Genomic DNA, 13,473 nt, shown 5'->3' on the forward strand with positions numbered 1-13,473 from the left:
CCGTCTGGGTTTGCACAAGAGCAGCCCGCGGGCACGCCGGTAATTCGGGCTGAAAGGCCGGCTGCGCTCCGGAGCCGAGGTGCCCCGGGGTTGGGGGGGGGACTTGGTGTGCCAGGACCACGGAAAAGCAGCAGAGGGTTGTCTGCTGGGCTTTAAGGCACGCAGCCTCTGTCCTAGGGACTGCCTCAGTCCTCCCTTTCGGCTCTTTTGTCGTATTGGACAGGTAGAAAAACCCTTCGGGGAAAACCGGGAAAATCTCAGTTAGTCGCTAGGAAGTCACCGCCACGTCATTAGGAGCGTCCTGGCAGCAAGGGGCATTTATTATGTCGGGAATTAGTTCCACCTCGGGTCCGCAGGCTGATGGGCCGGGAGATGTCCGCGCTCCCCCAGCCCTCCCGGATCCTGGGCCGAGCATCCTCGGAAATGGTGTCCCCAGGGAGGGAACCCCAGGGTGGAGCTGGTCGGGGGGGGTGTCAGAAGAGAGACCAGAGGAGAGGCCCAACAGAGAGGTGCTTGTGATTCATCTTTTTAATATTATTATTATTATTTTTAAAGGTGAATTTATCAAAGAGGAAGAAAACAGCAAGTTTTCAGGCAGCCCATACAGGACATTGCTAGTATTCTGCCTACTCAGTCTTCTACAAGACTGCCTGATACTGTAGGGTCTTTCAATAAACAAATAAAATACACTCGCTAACATAGAAAATTTTCAGGTTTGTACTGATGGCACAACTCATTCAAACCAGCTCAACATTTCAGCCAGTAATTAACTCTACAATTTGGCAGGAGGCATGGAGTTTTAGGGCTTTACGCCACCCTTTTTATCAATTTTAAGCCCAGGTTAAACGTTGCCCCTATGATCTTCGGTCAGCCCTTTCCCCTGAGACTCCCAGGCAGTGTTATGGTTCAGGATCATCTGTTGCACAAATCCATTTTTTGGTCACGTCTTCAAACATTTCTGTGTCTCTCATATGTCCCAGTTGCTATCTACGTTCTGCAGAAAGAGGCTGACAAGCGGAGCACTGTGTTCAAAGCTGTTCGGTGTCACACCCACAGCTTGTCCACAGGTGCACTTGGATTCAGCTACAGCGATGCAATGGTAACGAGACGATACATCGAGCAGCTTAATGAACTGTCCTGTGTGGCACTGACTCCACAGCTTTCACTGAGGCACCGTAGCTTTCCAAAGCCTCTCAGTGCAGACATGCGCTGGAGTACGGTAAATAAAGTTCCAGTTTGGGAGAGCACTTGCTTAAGCCCGTCCATTTTCAGGATGGTGATGCATCCTACCGCCTTCAAAGCCCTGTAAGCCCTGACGTAACGCAAAACAGCACCAGAGAAATCCACCTGGGAAAGTAAGTCCCATTGCCACGTTTCTTCTCATCTGTGGAAACGTCTTCTGAAATACTCAGTGGTGAAAGAGGAGCCATTGCTAGAAAGGCTAAAGCAGGGACCCCAGGTGATAGCAAATAACCAACCAGCTACTTATAAACAAGCAAAGTGTTTAAAACAGCAGCACAAAGTTGACCTAGAGTTAGCTGTTCAGGCCAAAACAGCAGGAGAGACAGAATTAAGGAAGGGCAATTTAACTTGCACACAAGAAAAAAAGGAGACCAAAAAAAAAAAAAAAAGAGAGAGTAACCAGAGGAAAAAAACTAACCCATTGTATGCAAAGAAGCTCAGAACCAGGAAGAAAAAGAAGTCCCCCAAAACTATGGAGATAAGAAGAGAGAAAAATAACAACACAAACAGACGTGCTCGAGTATTAAAAAAAGCTAATGACGTCTCTTCTTCCAGGAACTGGCATAATCCTTGTGTTTGTCTGCATGCAAGAAGCTGTGGTCAGGAAAACATTTTTGAGGAATTGGTCATGTTTCAGTGTTTCCAAATGTCTGGTTAAAAGGAAACGAAAACAAGCTTTTGCATCCTAAAGGTTTGTTTTTTATTTTTTTCTTTGATACCATCTTTTTCAAGTCATAATTAGAAGTTTTGAAACAATGATTTGCCTCACTTCTTTCTACCCAACTGTATCTAGTTTTGGGGAAATACAGTCAGGCAGCTTTGGTTTTCAGTAGCCTTCCATCGGAGTTCCAAGTAACCCGTTCTCTCCTCAGAAATCACTTGCTTCTCTTTCCAGAAAGTGGAGGAGCCAGACCATCCTTCACCTTCTTCTAATTTTATAACCCTGCAATTGCGCTGATCTCAAATTAGATCTCACCGAATTGCACTGATCTCACCCTTAGTGTGAGATTTAGCTCCTCAGATCTGGGCTTAAGCCAGCAAGATGTGATCAGGCTCAAGGTGTTTCCGAGTGTGATAGCTGGAAAGTTTGTTCAGGCCTGTCTCTAGCTGGAAATTCAAGGTAGTGCTGGTTGCTGTGGGAAGGTAGGATTGATTCATCCTTCATTTTGTGGTGTTTTGTGTCCTGCTTTTTTTTTTTTTTTTTTTTCCCCTTAGACGGCTCAAGCGGGACTATCCGGTCACTCAGCCTGATTTTCTCAGAGTAACATCACTGGTTTCACACGAATAGACCCATCGAGGAAAGGAAGCAAGAAAGCTGTCTAGTGAGGTGCACAAGAGCAAGAATCAGAAAAACGTGGTTATCCTCCTGCCTCCAGCATTGCCTGGCTGCAAAACCTGGGATGAGGTGTTTATCAGCACTCTGCCTTGGCCTGGCACAAAAAAAAAAAAAAAAATAAAAAAATAAAAAAAAAGTGGTGTAATGGTATTTATCTAGCCTGCGTTGTTCGGAAACTGGATGCTCGTGAGGTGCTGGCAAGGCTCCCAGGCGCACGAAGGCATCTGCCTGCCTGCCCCTGCTTTCTCCCTCCTCTTGGCTGGTGACTCTGGACCAGGCTGGGGGCTGCACGGAGCAGGGGCGACTTAACCCCACGCTGCCGTGGGGGGCCTGTCTGCTGCTCCTGGATGTGCAATGCGGCCATGGCAGGCAGACACCGCGCCGGCGCCTGCCCGGGGTACTGCCAAAACCTCTTCCAAGGAAAGCAGCTGCCGCCGAGCGGGCAGTTCTCGGAGCAGGAGGAGAGGCTTCCAGCTCAGAGCCTGCGTCCTGTGCACAGTCCTGTGGTTACGAAACGGCCACACTTCTGGAAGATGCTGCTTTCTGTTTGCTTGTTTTCTTCATTGACAGGAAGGTCAGAAAAAGGCTGCCCTGGTCAGGCATCACCAGACTCCTCAGATGTGAAAAATGCAGAAGAGGGATGGCCTGGCAGAAGGAAGGAATGGCCGATTTCAGTCACACGCATCTTAAGCCACTGCAATTTCTTTTACTTTGGTAGGGTTATTCCACTTTATTTCACAGGCAAAAAAAAAAGTAAAATAGGCCCTTCACAGCCCACTGACTCCAACGCTGACTCCAGGAGAATCCGCAGCTGCCTGTTACTTCAGCGTACTGAGGAGCTGCTTCATGTTTTAACATCTCTCATTTGTGTCATTTATACGGTCCGGTCACTCCCTCCCGAAGAGAAAATCTGCTGGGAAAGGTTAGAGGGGAGTAAACCGCTGCAAGATGCTACTTGCAGTTTCACTGCCAATTGCTCTGAAAGAACTGAGGATTGTTTGCATAAAGCTTACTGGCATGCTTCTTGATGGACTTTGAAACAGATGTGCTGTTCCTAAAGCATTTAGGAAATGTTCCTGAAGCATTTTCCCTAAAGGGAAAAATTTTTGGCAATATAAATGTACACTTGTAAAGAGGGACAAATTTACCCTGCTCGTTTGCTGTCAATCCCCAAGGCAATCTGCTATCATAGGAGAATGCTAGTGAAAACTCGTTCAAGTTTTCTCATTCCTCTGCAACTCCTGTGTCATGGCCCCAACCTGATGAGAGTACTGCATTTCTCCACTCAGACTGTTTTACCAGGAAAATCAAAAAGACCTGAAAAACAGAAGCTGAGGTGCAATATGAGAATGCCACAGATAAGCAAATTAGCACCAAGAAAAGATAAGAACTAGCTAAAGAAAAATATTAGCTCAACTGAAAAATAGATGCAAATTGGCCTTAGACATGTTTAGACTGGAAGTTAGGAGTAGGGCTTTTCAAGGCTTTGGAAAATTTTTCTGATAGTAGCTGTCAGAGCAACAACTGAAAACAAATGAAAAAAGAAAATTATGCAAGAAGAAATTTCTGAGATGACCTGGAATAGCAGAAGTCAAGACCCAGTGACACAGTAGATTGTCTATATTTCTAATGATTTGCCAGTCAGCATCAACTGTTTAGGTCTGGACATCAGGCCTGATGTATCACAAATGAATCAAGTTAGAGCCCTTTCCAGTGAGATTGAAATCACTGAAGTATTTCATTTAGTCCAGCAAAAGCCACCCAGCTGCTTCAGCCTGTGCTTCTACAGGCTGAATTCACGCTCTCAGTTACTGATGGAAGCTCCATATCTTACTATCAGTCTCTTTTTTCCTTATGAACCCTATAAAAACATTTATATGAGCCAGTAATGTTGGACGAGCCCTTTCTCATGTTGCATTCCATACAAAAATCTGCCTGAGCATGCATGTATTTGCAATGTAAACAGCAAAGGCTGTTGTGATTTCACGTACCAATGCACAGCTCAGAACAGGGGTCTCGTGATCTGTGGGCATCCAAGGCAGCAGTTTGGTGGTGTCCCACAGCTGATGCAACATGGTTCATTTTGCACATCCTCTCCTCTCCTCTCCTCTCCTCTCCTCTCCTCTCCTCTCCTCTCCTCTCCTCTCCTCTCCTCTCCTCTCCTCTCCTCTCCTCTCCTCTCCTCTCCTCTCCTCTCCTCTCCTCTCCTCTCCTCTCCTCTCCTCTCCTCTCCTCTCCTCTCCTTGGGCTGCTTGTTTTGAGCACGGTTTGAAACCTTCTCCCAACGAGGTGTTGTGTGACTGGAATGATTACCTGAGGGAGGGAGCTCTTCTTCTAGCAAAAAGCCTTCCAAAACACATCCTTGCAAGGATGGCAATACCTTGTTGCCTTCCAGCAGCGAGGGCAGCCCAGCAAGGGTCTCATGATGAATTGCAGATGGATTTACTGAGTAGTAATGCTGTCTCCTTCTAGCGATATATTCTGCAGTATAATATTCTTATACAGAACAGGACAGTATCTAGTGGCTAACTTCACCCCGTTCACCACCATTAGCTTTGTATGGGGAGAAGGAGCCTGTGTTTACTACCAAATGAAAGGAGGCCATCCACAATTCTCCTTTTAATTGAGCTTAGCCTTGTAAAGTATGAAAAGGGTATTATATTAAGGCCAATGTTTTACTGTCAAGTAAGCAGGCTCCTATTGTGCGTATTGCCAAGCAGAGATAACAGGGCTCTTATGCAGTCAGAAATTTGTCCTGCCAAGTAGGCACCAGGTTTGTATAAAGCACACTCAGTGCATGTGTGTGCGCATGTACTGCCAGCCAAAGATTTGAGCTTGGCGTTGATTTTTCCCATGAAATCCCCAGGCAAGAAATGCATGCTGATAGGCGTTTCCTTTGTTTGCAGGAGACCCGAACCAGGGATCTTCCAAACAGGTCTCAATATTTTTTTTCACATGAAATTGCCCCTATCCATCCTGGCCTTGCAGTAGCTTAGGTGTGGACTCGGATGTCTGCAGCCAGGCTGGGATCTCTCCTATCTTTTTATCTGCATCAGTGCAACTGAACATTTGTTAAAAACTATCATGAGGTGACTGAAAAGGAGAAATTAAAATTCAGTTGTAAGTGAGGTGGTGACTGAGGAGACGTATCTTATTGACTAAACTTGACTTAGTTGTTTAACAGTACTACCTGTATCTAGTAAATAGGAAAGCAATCTGAGAGAGAAATCTCAGAGGGAGAAAAGAAATCTGATCACAATATTGCTGCAAGAAAACTATCTCATCATTCCCAAAAGATCTCTTGCAGCACGAATGATAGAGTTCCTAACATTTTGTTTGTTTCTTTGTTTCTGCTATGAATAAAATATTGGTGTGTCTGAGTTTCAGTCTGAGTTTGGGGGTGTGACTTCTCCCACCACTGATCTAAACAGTCCCAAAATGGGGAGGATATTTGATGTAAATTCCAAATCCCTGTTGGGTTCTAGGTCCTTTATGAGGACAAATTAACCCCTAATGAAACTTGCAGTTTTTGCTATGCTGACGCAAGTTATAATTACTCTTGTTATGACGTCCATGTTTTTCTTTTTAGGACAAGTCCTGAAAAGCTTAACACTTGTTTCAGTTTCCATGTACATCAGTGGTAGTGCTGCCTGGTTATGGACTTCAGAATTTGCCCCCAACACATATAATCTCAGATCTCAGTTTGTTCAGACTTGAAAATATGTTTTTTTTGTGTAGTTTTTTTTTTTTTTTAATGTTCAGTAAGAAAATGTTCTACAAGGTGGAAAAGAATTCACTATTTGATCAACATCTTTATCTTTTCTAATGAAGAGCAATGATATATTTATCTCTTCAAATAAGCAATAAATTGTCAGGGCCCTGAGTGCACCAACAGATGCTGATTACCCTGACATAATTCATAGCCCAGACTATTTTGAAGAGCAGAAATTGAAAACATACACGTTGCAGCATATTTTAAAGGTGATTGAACTGTGATGGATGCTTCAGGTCCAAAGATCTGGCAGTGCACTAGGAGGCTGTAAATGTTATTATTTAGAGTAGCTAAATTCCAAGCAAAGGTGGAATTCTATCCTGTCTTTTAAGGGTACACAGACATACCTTCACCAGGTAGCAGCTGGATCAGGAAATAACATATCACCCTCACCACTAGAAAATGGGTAAGAACTGAGGGGAATAAGCATAACAGAGCAGTAAGTGGAAAGCTCAGCTGTGAAGGTATAGTTTAAATAGAACTGACATGAGTTACCTGCAGTAACAGAGTCAGCAAATTGGAGATATACATGAAGGACAGCCTTAGGGAGAAGCTTCCACAGCCAGAATCTTTCTAAAGATCTCAGAAAGGTAATAAAATTTATTAGAAAATAGTTAAATCTGGCGCTATAAGGGAGCCAAAGAATCACTCAGTGAAAACCCAGAAAAGAGCCAAGAGCTGCATTTTGGTGTTGGGACAAATTTGTAAGGACAAATTAAAAAAAAAAATCCTTTTCTTGGTGGAGGTGTGAGTTCGAGAGAGCCCTGCTGAAGCCCAGTTCCTTCGGTGAGTCCTGCGGATCGCACGGGAGTGTGGAAGCCAGCCCCTGGCCCCAGTGCTCCTGCAGCCACTGCAAGGGAGAAGCTTAGTCTCTGAACGATTCAGACCTTTTTCGAGGTGATGCTGTGCACTGAACTTCTGAGGCAGCGTGTACCTGGGTGGGAAAATCCCCCTCGGCTTGGCCACAGCCCCAGGGCGCTCTTCTCCTCCCTCCTGGACATCTGGGTGACCTAGGGCGCAGCGCTTGCTTGTGGCTACAGAACAAACAGCAGCCTGCGAAGAAAGGAAACCAGGCCTGTGGGAGTCACCGAGGATTGAGGGACCTGGGTCCCACTTGATTTGCGCAGAGGATGAGGGGATATTGAACTCACAGATGGCTTTGTCCTGCAGGAACTACGCTGTGTGGGTGCAAAGACTTGTGTCGAAACGGGTGTGTTACCCCATAGAGACAACAAGTTAATAAAAACTTATTTATTCCAACATGGGAGCGAGGACGTAAGTGTCCCTCCGAGGGGACACCCGTTTCTTGACCTGGTGACCCTGAGAAGGAAGCACAAAGGGAGGGCTGGCTGGTTTCTTTAGCTAGCCCAAGGGAAGAAGTAAAATATGCTTGATGTGCACGTGCTGTGTCAGTGGGACCTAAGGAGCTAAATGTGTAAGAAGAAAGGATGCTGATATTTTTGAGGATAACACCTAAGGCCTATCTTAAAGTACATGTGCTGCTCCCTGCTCTATCTTTGTGAAAACTTTATCTCTGGATCAAAGAAACAAACTAAGTCTAACAGCTTGTTTTTTTCAAGATAAGCCAAATTTTCACTGCCTCTCCTCTAACTTGCACTGGCACGCTGTACAGTGCCTGCTTTTGTGTCTGCTTACCAGAAGTTATCAGAAGTAATGCATATAAAGTAGAGCTTGGTAAGAGAAAGAGCTTTTCATTTACCTTCAAGTTCCAAATACCCTGAGGTTTTGTTCCTCAACAATTCCGAGGACTGTAAAGATCAGCTTTTACTGTCCAGGTGGAGGACACCACAGCTAGCACGGCCTTCGATTTTGTCCACTTGTCACTGAGTTGAGTCACAAACCAAAATCTTCCCTATATATTTAATCTCATTTAAATCACAAAGTACATTTGAGTGAGAGGACGTAATATATTATTTAGAGCTGGTCCATTAGCCTATGGGTTAATAGCATTCGTGCCCATAAAAAAAAAAAAAAAAAAAAGCACAGTTGATAGGAAATTTTGAGAACTAGACAGCATCTGTGAAATATTAATTCCTTATACAGAGGTCTTGAAAAACAGCAGACTGCCTTCCCAAGTGAAAGGCAGAAAGCTCTCTGAACACATTGTACCTGCACTGTTTCCTACACTGAATCTTTTCCAGCATTAGCATTAGGGCTTGTCTTTTTTTTAGCCCCTGATAGCAGTGAGTTGACCGTGTCCCATTCCGTCCCTGTTTTGTGAGAACATGGTCTCTGCAAGATACCTCTCCTCTGTAACACTCTTCCTCATGAAACAGGGTATCTACAACTGTCCTTTTACTCGTTTTCCTTTTATTCCAGTAACCTGTCCTACCTCACAAATGCATGGATTTTGCCCATGAAGCAGTTAGGACCACAGTAATAACATCATTTAGCCACCGAACTGCACCAAGGCATTGAAGAATGGCACTGGTGCAGTTAGCAATGAGAAAATCTGTCTCCTCCACCTCCTTGACACACAGCATGTATATACCACATGGTATATAGCACGTGCATTGCCATCCTCTGGGTGTGCACCAGAGGGAAGGAGCTCTGTTTGTGGGACCACTATGTCCCTCAGCTCTACAGTGCTGTGGGAGAGCACAACCACCCTTCAGAGATGATTTTGCCCTTGGAGCGCATCAAAGTGGAAAAGGCAGGGATGCTCTGTTCCCGCTTCTGAGCAAGCAGTATAAGAAAGGGGACAAAATTCCCTGTCAAGAACCAGAGAAATGAAAGATAATATAACTAAGCAGATTTAAAATAAATAAATAAATAAATAAATATAGCAGCTTGTTTTTGAATAATTGAACTTAGAAAACCTTTATCACTTGTACTGGTATGAAACCCTCCAAGCAGGACTTAGTTTCTCTGTGTTAGGGCTCCTTGTGCTCAGTATGAGTGGCTCCTTAGTCTCAGAAACAAAATCAACACTGTGGTTTTCAAAGTGCTGCCTGGAAAGAGATGTGAACAGGAAGAGTGCAGAGAGCATGAGGTATGTGCATGCAAATGTGCAATCACAACAAATCCAGCTCAGCAGGCTTATGTACGCTCAATTAATAGCAAAATTTTATTTAAATAAAAAACTTGCACCCACCCTGTTAGAGAACAGATAGAAATTTCTTCTGTGTTGGAACTGCAGACAGTGTCCCTTTAAATCAATGTTATTTTTATTCATTTTATTCATTTTCCTGTCCTTTGCTCTCAACAAGTCTCATTGCCAATGGAATATCTGAGGGTGAACGATGTGGCTTTCTTATTTTACTTTGTGACTTTGATGTTTTCATTGGGGTTCACTGGAATAAATGATCGTTGGAAATATACTGATATTCTCAGGGGATCCATCAATCTTTATTCAGAAAGAAGATTTCCCGTATGCTGTGCTTGACAAACATATTCCACTAAAATGTTACTTTGATCCCACCCACATTCCAATACCACTGTGCATACTTTGTCTAACTTTCTTTATGAATCACCCAATAAAACACACCCAGTTCAAGATATTATTGGCAATGTTACAGTCTACGTACATTAAATCTCATTTAAAACACAAACCTTTGAACCTGAAGCATTGCCAGTATTCAAATCCAAGAAAAAGCCAAAATGCTGTAATGTAAAGCTTCTTAATGTGCTGATGATAAAAAAATGTACCTGACGTCCCTGAACTCTTCCCACAGTTAAGAAATATTACAGCTTACGCTTGTACCACAACCAGACACCTGGTGGTTCAAGCCCTGTATGATGGTTAAAAAAAAAGAAAACGGTAATTCGTATATCAAAGGCACAAAGTTGATTTTGAAATGATTGAGACAATGAGCCTAGCCAGGATCTGCTGTAGGAGTGCAATTGCCCTTTCACATATTTAGTAATTTAATTAAACTAAGAAACTATTTTTGGACCAGACAGTTCTTTCAACTTTTGGTACATGGTATTACAAACCATCTCGCCCCATATATTGTCAGTTTTCATAACTTCTGGGTAATCACCATCTTCCTCATAGATTACACTTTTTTTTTTTTTTGATGTTTATTTGTATCCTCTCTAGGTCTGTGTACATTTATTTCAAATACAGCACTTCATTCTTTGGGTTCCCTCCCACTTCAATAACTGAGAAGTTCTGCTTAGAAACTGGCATATGTCAAGAGCCATCATCCTTATTTTGGGTAGATTTTAGTGATTGTTTTCTCTGTTATACAATCCATGCTCATAATCTGTAGACTCTACACATTTTGTAACATTGCAAATAGGACATAAATCGAGTCTTTTAGAATATTCTCAGCCTCCGCTTTTAGAGGCACAATAATTTCAATTTCAATTATTTCTTCACTGAATTGATCCGTGCTATGTCTCGTGTATTTTTCACTGGTGTCCTGGTGTCATGCCACTGTCTGCCCACACAAATGTCTGGGTCAGTGCTGCATGAAGGGTAATTACATGGTTGATGATTGAGTTGGAGCACAGGTAGAATGTCGAAGACTGTACAAATAAACACATCCAAAGACTGACTCCTCCAAGGGTCTACAAAAAATGTGTGTAACTGACCCTGAAATTCAGTAAGCTTCCTACAAGTGCCAAGGTTATCTAAACAAAGAGTTCTTAGGGTACAACCCGTTGACTTCTCCACCCCTGGCATTTTTGCTCGTTGACAGGTTCTAGCAATTGCACAGGCCAGGATAACAAGCCACGTCCCAGACCAATCATGCTCCTGACATGCATCCCACTGGCACCTACCACCCTTCAGATCAGCAAAAAAAAGTGCTTAGCTGCCTGCATAGGCATGTACCCAACTCTCCCTGACTAAATGGATTGCACTGCTGTTGGTTGAACAAGGTGGCCAAGAAGACTTGCAGCCAGCTCGTATTCACATGGCTTGTGAAACAGTGTCACTGTTGAATCTGACCTAAGCCCGGTTGAAATCCAAAAAAAGGCTGCAGACAGGTTGCCAGACTCTGCTTCTGCCAGGATTTGGGGTTTGTTTCCATTCTGCTTTGGAGAAATGCAATGTGAGGACAAGAAAACAGTAAGAAGGTTCAAAAACTGTTTACGAAAACAGAACGAAAAGTGCTGTACAAAGAAGCTTGCTGAGAGGAGTTTGGGATGGGGGAGCAAGAGGGCAGGCAGAGCCAGAGCTGTAGTGAGAAGAGAAAGGATCATAGGGAAGAACTAGCTGGAAGGGTGTGAAACTAATGTTGGAAAAGCAGGTTTGGTGACAGCGATAGTTCAGTCCCATCTGTCCCTCTGAGATGTGTTCTGGGATCTGAGTAACCCACCTCTGATTCAGGAGAAGAGTGTGAGCCTGTTATATGTGCCAATATCTAGGCAGACCTAGAGAGATGCAAATTCAAACTCAGTAGACCAGGAAATGAAGGAGTAAACAAATGCAAATATATTCATCTGAAAATCAGGTTGGGTACTGCCAGGTAGGGACTGGTTGGGTGGGGAAGGGAGACCGTGTGGGCTGAGGAAAGGCTGGAAAGCCTGGCTGATTCAAGGGCAAGTCTTATAGGGATGTAGGGTCTGTCCTAGCATACAACTCAGAGCAGGGACACGCATTTACATTCATACTTGTCATGAATTGAGCGACATCAGATAGTGAAAAATAGCAAAGATCTTCTTGTGGTTTATTTTATTCCATATTTTCCACATCAGGAAATGTCTTGCTTCAGGAAACTTGCTTATTTCCTGATAAGCAGCACTAAGCACATCACTTTGCTTCCTTTGTTCTCTGTTTCTTTACCTGTAAGTGAAGAATAATGGCATTTATTTCCTTTCAAAAGGATTTGGAGATCTAGGACGAAAGGCGGAGGATATCAGTGTCTAACTATGATAGCATCCCAGCTGCACATACGTGTGGGTGCTGGAATTCCTTCCAACAGCCAGCCAAAATTCAGACTTTTTTTCCCTCTGTTAAAAATAAAATAAAATAAAATAAAATAAAATAAAATAAAATAAAATAAAATAAAATAAAATAAAATAAAATAAAATAAAATAAAATAAAATAAAATAAAATAAAATAAAATAAAATAAAATAAAATAAAATAAAATAAAATAAAATAAAATAAAATAGAAAGAAATCTCAACAGGCAACTGAGGAAAAGATTCAGAGTTTCTGATTGTCCAGTCTTGTTTCCTTCCAGTATGTTGGCGAGTCACAGGCCTCTGAGAACCAGGAAATACGGAGCAAAGATACATCAGAGCAACCTGAACTCTGCCCTGTTTGATCAGTGATTCAGCCTTCCATACCGACCGTATGCATGACACATGATTCCTGAAAGGGAGCTCCTCAGAGATGCAGCACAGCTCTCTGCTAAAGGAAAACCTGTGCCCGGGTGTGTGATACCGAACGAGGAATCCTGTATGTACGTGGCTCTCAAACACTGAGACACAGGTCCCTGGCACAGCCTCTGGGAGCACCTAAAGGATCAGATACAGACAAAGACTTTTACTTGCCCAACAAAAAGGCCACAGACCACTCTCATGCGGTGCCTATAGCCAAAGGATTTGGGGATATCACCACTGGCAGTGGTCTTAACAGTAAAACGAGGCATCTGGACTCTCTCCTGCCTGCACACCTCTCTTTCTTTTGACCACACGCTGGTACAGTTGCTATCCTTGTGCCTTTGGTGCAACAGGTTTGTTTGCAAATCCATGCCAATAGCCTTTGCCAGGTCCAGGTGCAGTCTTAATGTTGCATTGGTACATAGCTCAGTTTGGATTCCCCAGTTTAGAGAGGCGAGAGCATCACTTGAACTTGCCACTGAACTTGTCACTGTCCTGGAACAACGTGAGGTACCCAGAATGCAAACTTAACTTTGTATTAATTGAGCTCTCTGTCAGCAAATTTAGATGTTAATCCACTCGTGGTTGTCAAACTAAAAACCCTGCTAGGACCTTCAAGTCCTGTATCTCAGCAGAGTCCTGAATAGGTACAGCTCTTGCTCTGGAAATGAGTGAAATTAAATGAAACTGAGTGGTGCACAGTCAAAAACCTTCATATCCAAAAAGGATGTATTAAAAAAAAATAAATAAAAAGAAGACACAAACACCACCACCACAACAACACAAAAGACCTTCAGGATTTTTATTGGAGGAGAAAAAAAAAAGC

At 43.3% G+C, this 13,473-nt stretch overlaps 1 long non-coding RNA gene across 2 annotated transcripts; it reads left to right on the forward strand.

Annotated features, from left to right (window-relative positions):
* Window positions 1-159: 159 nt before the first annotated feature.
* On the forward strand, window positions 160-3,943 carry LOC308188896. 2 transcript variants are annotated; one of them, XR_013945852.1, is made up of 3 exons: window positions 160-223; window positions 556-1,933; window positions 2,458-3,943. It is a non-coding gene; the product is annotated as an uncharacterized lncRNA (long non-coding RNA). The 2 variants fall into 2 exon arrangements; XR_013945853.1 differs by lacking the exon at window positions 160-223 and having other exon boundaries at window positions 266-1,355; window positions 1,798-1,933.
* The last annotated feature ends 9,530 nt before the right edge of the window (window positions 3,944-13,473 follow it).

The sequence above is a fragment of the Anser brachyrhynchus genome (genome assembly GCF_964034855.1).
Source record: "Anser brachyrhynchus genome assembly, chromosome: 2".
In the NCBI taxonomy this organism is placed as follows: Eukaryota; Metazoa; Chordata; class Aves; order Anseriformes; family Anatidae; genus Anser; species Anser brachyrhynchus.